The sequence below is a fragment of the Zingiber officinale genome, chromosome 1A (genome assembly GCF_018446385.1).
Source record: "Zingiber officinale cultivar Zhangliang chromosome 1A, Zo_v1.1, whole genome shotgun sequence".
In the NCBI taxonomy this organism is placed as follows: domain Eukaryota; kingdom Viridiplantae; phylum Streptophyta; class Magnoliopsida; order Zingiberales; family Zingiberaceae; genus Zingiber; species Zingiber officinale.
The window spans coordinates 91,547,017-91,553,830 of NC_055987.1; the positions used below are offsets into that span (position 1 = coordinate 91,547,017).

The following is a 6,814-nucleotide window of genomic DNA, read 5'->3' on the forward strand; positions in this document are numbered from 1 at the left end:
AATCTATTCTACATCCAAGCTTTATTCATATGCATTATTACCTAATGAGAAAATAATTTGAAACATTATTAAACTTGTATCACTTGAAATAAGCTTAAATAAAGCATTATGAGCTCAATTTCATTTCACGATCTTCGTATCATATTACTGAAAATCTCCTCTACACTGAAGCAGATGAATGATAAACTTAGAATATCATGGTATAATTATAGACTTAGAATATAATGGTATTGCTTAGGGAATCATTATAAACTTAGACTTTCTAGTAAACACATGTTGTTGCTTAGAGCAACATTAAATGAAATAACAATACAGATAATGAAACTAACTATAATAAATAAAAGATAATGCAAGTAAAATAAATCTAATGTATAGACCAATGGGCATGCAAACTATCAAATCCACCTGAACATCACATCTAAGTTTTGTTTGTCTCAGATATTTGAGATCCTCTACATGAGTTTAAATAGGTTCAAACAAATAGATATTAGCCACAAATATGCAATGAAACAATTAAGAAACTCTACAGCTAAGCAAGCACCTACAATTGGACGCAAGCAACCCCTGCGGTGGTCGATCATGGCCACGAGCTGACTCCTGCGGTAGCTGGCATAAGACATGAGCAGACTGATGTGTGTAAATATTATGATCATTTATGCATGTTTTAACACACATTCACTTGCTTTATGCGTATATATTCTTTGCGTGATCGTCTCTCTTACCATATACTGATCATAAATACTCTTTTGTTCGGAGATCTGCTCTTTGTTTGGTTTTGTGTTGATAGGGATAACTTTCAGAGCAAAAACAACGATTATCGACGCACCAGAATGAGGCAGAGAACGCGTTCGTACAACCTCGCACGACCGTGTGGCCAAACGGAGAAAGAACAGTGCGCGACCGTGCAACTCTTGCACGGTCATGTGGCTAAACAGAGATGGATCCGCGCACGGCCGTACAAGTCTGCACTACCGTGCCCCCCACGACCAGCAGCCAAGCCATGCATGACCGTGCAATCCTGCACAGCCGTGTCCCAGAAGCAGTGCCCCAGATCCACACGGTCGTGCCAATTGGCATGGCTGTGTAGCGCGACCAAATGCAAAAGAAGGCACAACCGTGCCACATCTGCACGGGCATGCTACGGCGCCATGCCCTAGCCTATAAAAAGGGTTCTAACCCTTCTCCTCGAGGGGGGGCGAGCCGTTAAAGGGAGAATTGCGTTAGTACCGTTCCATGCTGTCCAAGACCTCCGTCCAGCGATCCTTCATCACCACATCAACTCCAGAAGCAAAGGATTGGATCCGAAGATCACTCGTCGTCATTAGATAAACATCCTTTCTCTTTCTCTCTTCTTGTTTGAGGATTGTATGCTTAATTACATTATGTCTTCAGGTTTTTCTCCGACGTTTATGGAGTAGATTCCTTGTTCTAGGATTAGGGAGTAGTTGTGGATTAGTTTTGATGTAAGACTCATATTTATGCCTTTATTCATTGGATGATTTCGCTTGCTTTGTTTCAACTACTATTGATGAGACTTGTTGCTAGATTTGCATATCGTATTAATTGATTGTGTAGGGATTGCTAACCTCATAGAGAGAGTATCTTAGATCGTATACCCGAGGGGCCCTAGTGATAGGGTTAACCCATTCACGGACATCTAGGGTATTTCCTTGAAAGGAGAGGCAACTTCTCCGGAAAGAAGTAAGAGACCAAACCAAGCCCTTATTTCTATCCTTAATGACACCAATTAGAGTTGAGTTCTTGTGATCTACCGAGGTGCTCTAGTGACAAGGGTTAACCGTAACAGGATTTCACAGGGATCTTCTCTATTTAGTGCTTAAGGATAGTTGCTTTAGTTTTCGGCGAATGCATGTTGATGGACAATGAGTAAAGGATAGAACGTAATACATCAATACTACCACAATGAAACCGAACTCCTAGAACTCTTCATAAAACAAGTTAATTACTTTCTCTTTACTAGTTCTCATTTTTGCTTCCCAATCTCTTTTCTTTAAATAACTTACAACTATCGATAGTTTAGCTAATCCTAAGTGAATCATTGCTAGTGCTTATAACCAGTTCTCGTGGGATCGATAATCTTTATTACTGACGATGAATCCGTGCACTTACGGAATCATAACAAGTTTTTGCGCCGTTGCCGGGGACTGCGTCTATAACATTAGCGAAAATCATATTGGATTAGACTAGACTTTGTTTTTTTCTTTATCTCTCCTTGTTCTAATATTCTGCATTTCATAGATAAATAATTTTTTTTTCTTTATTTTATGCATTTTTATTAAAATGCTAAAAACTAATAATAATAATAATAATATTTTAACTCTTTTCTTTATTTTTCATTTTATTTTATTTTGCTTAATTTTACACTCGAAATATTCCATATCTTGTTCTTGGATGCGAAGAGCTAATCTTTCAGGACAACTTCTACCATTCGATCCAGAGATCGATAGGACTTTCCTGAGAAGAAGAATACAAAAAGCATTTCAAGCCGAACAAGAATCTTCAGAAATGATTGACAAACTGTTGAAGGATTACGCAACATCTTATGCACGAGGGGTTCGGTCTAGCATCACTCGACTGCTAATCAAAGCTAACAATTTTGAAATCAAGTCTGCCGTAATCCACATGGTTCGGCAGAATCAATTTAGAGGAGGAATGCACGATGATCCAAACCATCACTTAGAGCTTTTCTACGAGATTTACGGTACTATGAAAGTAAACGGGGTCCCTCCAGAATTAGTAAGGTTACTTCTTTTTGGATTTCCCCTGAAAGACAGAGCCAAGCAGTGGCTAAATTCTCTTCCAGCAAATAGCATAACGTCTTGGGAGCAGTGTGAGCAGAAATTTCTGGACAAATTCTACTCGCCAAGCAAAACTGCCCACATGAAGAATTTGATCGCAAGCTTTAAATAGATAGAATTAGAATCATTATTTGAAGTCTGGGACAGATTCAAAAGTATGCTGAGACAATGCCCCCATCATGGCCTTGAGAGATGGTTGGTTCTACACACATTCTACAATGGAATCAACTATCACACGAAGGTATCCCTCGATTCTGCAGCAGGAGGAATATTAATGAACAAGAGCCTTGATGAAGCTGAAGAGATCATAGAGAATGTGGCATAGAACCACCATCAGTGGGCAACCGAAAGATCTGGTGGTTCTTTCTCAAGGAATCCAATAAAGGCGTTAGGAAAATTCAACGTAGATGCAATCACACTCATGTCTGTAAAGCTGGACGCTCTGACCAAGAAGCTTGAGGCCATGGGAAACAACATGGCCAATGCAATAGTATGTGTTTGATAAACTTGCAGAAGTATGGATCACTCTCAAGATACTTGCTCCCTAGGGCCAATACAAGCACAGATAAACCAACTTGAGCAATGCGATGCGATAGTCAGTTACAACTAAAAGAAAAATAATCCTTACTTCAACACATACAACCCTGGATGGAGGAACCACCCAAATTTTTTGTACCGGAATAATCAGGACCAAGGACTAGCAAAACAAAGCTATCAACCTGGGCAACAGAACTACTCATCGACAATAGACTTATCAACAATAGCAACCTTCACAATTGTCTAGAATCAAAAAGATGCTCAAAGAAGCTCTCTTAGAGCAAAAAGAGATGAAGAATGAGATCAAGCAATTGACTCAAAGACTGGAAAATTTCGAAAAACATCAAAAGATACAAGACAGCCAGATAGCCTAGATAGCCCAGTCCTTTTTCAAGAGCACAGAGAACATTTCCAGGAAAGTCCGATATAAATCCGGTGGAACACTGCAACCACATCGAGATGAGGAGCGGACGAACTTTGGGAGACCCCCAAATCACTATTCAGAAAGGACTTGACTCAGAGGAAGAGCCCTCTCCCCTAATGCCCAATTAGATCCAGAACAGGGATAGAGAGGATATCACCAAGAAAGTTGAAGGAACTCTTCAAATTCCCCCACAAAGTCAGACAATTCATTTCCCTCAGAAACTGATAACATCCCAAAAGGATGAAGAGTTCAACCGATTCCTGAAGAAGATTAAGGAAATTTGCATAGAAGTACCACTGATAGATGCATTGCACCAAATGCTGAAGTTCGTAAAATTTTTAAAGGGTATTTTATCTAACAGGAGGCAGAAGGGTGACTTCGAGACCATAGCATTAACAGAAAATCACAGTGCTCTACTTATGGCAAATATTCCACCGAAACTTCAGGATCGAGGGAGTTTTTCCATACTTTGTAAAATTGGTTCTGAACTTATACAGAAAGCTTTTTACGACTTGGGAACCAGCGTTAGCCTACTTTCGTACTCGTTATGTAAAAACCTAAAACTCCAGAACATTAAACTGACTAATATGACGTTGCAATTAGCTAACCATTCATGTAGATACCCAATGAGAATAGTGAAAGATGTGTGAGTAGAAGTAGCCGGATGCATCATTCCCACAGATTTCATTGTCCTGGATATGGAGGAGGATCCCAAGATACCAATCATTCTTGGGAGACCATTCCTTGCCACCACTGGAGCCCTCATTGATGTGAAAAGTCACAAGTTATCCTTTGAAATCGGTAAAGAAAGGTTAGAATTTGATTTATCTTATTCTTCTAACTGCACCCCCTCTTCTCAGGGAAATTCTAGCAAGATGAACATACACAAAGCTAAGGAATGTAGTTTCTAAGAGAGGTCCCCTCCAGCGAGCAATAAGAAGTACATTTATCCTACGTGAGTGAAACTAAAGGTGCAGACTGGAGCATTAACCCTAGGAGGAGAGCCGTGCTTCCATGGGTTTAGTCCACACTAACTGAAATGGGGTCGAGCTAAAGACATAAAACAAGGCTTCTTAGGAGGCAACCCAAGGATTTTTCATTTTAGTTCATTATTCTGTTTATCGTTTTATTTCTCTAGTAAGTTTAGTCAAGTACTGTTATTAATTTTTATTTTTGGATATTCGCTTTCAGGATGTGCATAGTCTCCATGAGCTGGTCATGAGCGTTTCATGGGTGTGGAGGCGTCAGAGGAGCTAAAACGGTGAAAGGCGAGTCACCATGTGCTTAAGGGAGTCGGCCATATAACCCCACACGATCGTGCAAAGCCAACAGGGAGACAAAGGCCATTGGTCGTGCAACCTTGCACGGCCGTGTGGCCTGTGCAGAGAAAAGAAAGACACGGGTCGTGCCAATTGGCATGGCCATGCAAGACCACCAGTGAAGAAGGAGACACAGGCCATGCTAATCAGCACGGTCGTGCGATCATGGCAGAGGGTAGGAAGGAGTCGGCCGTGCCAATTGGCACGACCGTGCAGAGTCACCAAGAGGAGGGTGTGCAACCTTACACAGCCCAACCCAAAATCCCTCCTTATTAGGGCACGGGTGTGCGGAGGCTTGCACGCCCATGCAACCACCTTCACCCCCTTCCCCATACCTCCTTTCTTTTACTTTCCTCCTCCAACTTCCCAAGGTGCTACCGCCCACTCCTCATGTTCATCTCACTCAAATCTACCTCTCTCGTCATCCATGATGTCGAACTTTGTCGAAGGGAGCTCTCATCAAAGGAAAGGAAAAGAGTTGTTGGTTGTCTCAAACGAGGAGAATGCACGCTTCAAAGGTATATCGAACAACTTCGGCATTACTTTCTCTAATGATGACAATTGCATCGTTATCATTCTTTATCTAAACGTTCCATTGTGAGCACTAGATTTATGGACCGAAAAAACCTTAGAAGTATTGGGGTTTGGGAATGATATTGATTGGTTGCTTGATAGAATAGGTTGGACTAACTTAATGACCATGGAATACCCAACTTATCCGCGTATCGTTTTGGAAATTTTAAGTTCCATCGATGTTGATAATGTTCAAGGAGGAAAAATAAAATTTCATTTATTTAATGATGAGTATGAATGAACTCTTGAAGAATTTAATGCATGCTATGATTTGCCTAGAGATGGGACCTACATAATTCTACCCGCTTTTGAAAACTCTAACCTATGGCAACAAATTTGTGGTCGGTCTCGATTCAATCCACATGCTTCTACTAGTACTAGTATCGTCAACCCAATATTTCAATATATCCACTTAATGATGAGCAACATGATATTTAGAAGGGGAAGGGGGGGGGGGGGGTAAAGACGGAATTGTAAGGCTCTCTGACTTGTATTGTTTATGGGCAATGGTAGAAAATGTGTCTATGAATTCAAGATATTTCTTTTTGAAGCACTTGGTAAAATTAGGAAAAATTTCCTCCCCTACCCCCATGTTTTAGGTGGATTGCTTACTCATATTGCAGTAGTATTAGGTTATGATCTTAGTAGTCTTGAAATGATTGAAGATGTCTATCGAATGAATTTAAATTTTTATTTAACCACTCATTTAATTCACCGAGAGGAATATGGGTATAGTTTAGTGATTAAGGATAGTTTTCCCCTTATATTTCCCAACCCGACTTTGACCACGATCCATGTTAAGGAGAATTGGCGTTTGACTATAACGAAGCAGCAGCTTAACCAACCTCCACCCTCCATTCCTAGAGAAGTGTCTTTAGCTAGTCGAGATGTTTTATGGTTTAATTTCCAAGAATTTCACCCTATCATTGTCACGCCCCGGAGGAGTCCCTGTCCGAGAAAATTTCGGCAACATCTCCCCTGTACGACGGACAATCTGAAACTTTTCTACATCCTCATATACCTCAGCCACATGCGGCTGGAATAATAACATGTAAATAAAACATCACCACGCAGTTTATATAAATATAAGCAAACCAAGCAGTAATACCATGACTCAAAATCAACCCTACTCAACAACACTC

At 40.5% G+C, this 6,814-nt stretch overlaps 1 non-coding gene across 1 annotated transcript; it reads right to left on the minus strand.

Moving 5' to 3' along the window:
• Nucleotides 1–2,899: 2,899 nt before the first annotated feature.
• On the minus strand, nt 2,900–3,005 carry LOC122039332. The gene has a single exon (XR_006128173.1). It is a non-coding gene; the product is annotated as a small nucleolar RNA R71 (small nucleolar RNA).
• Nucleotides 3,006–6,814: the final 3,809 nt, after the last annotated feature.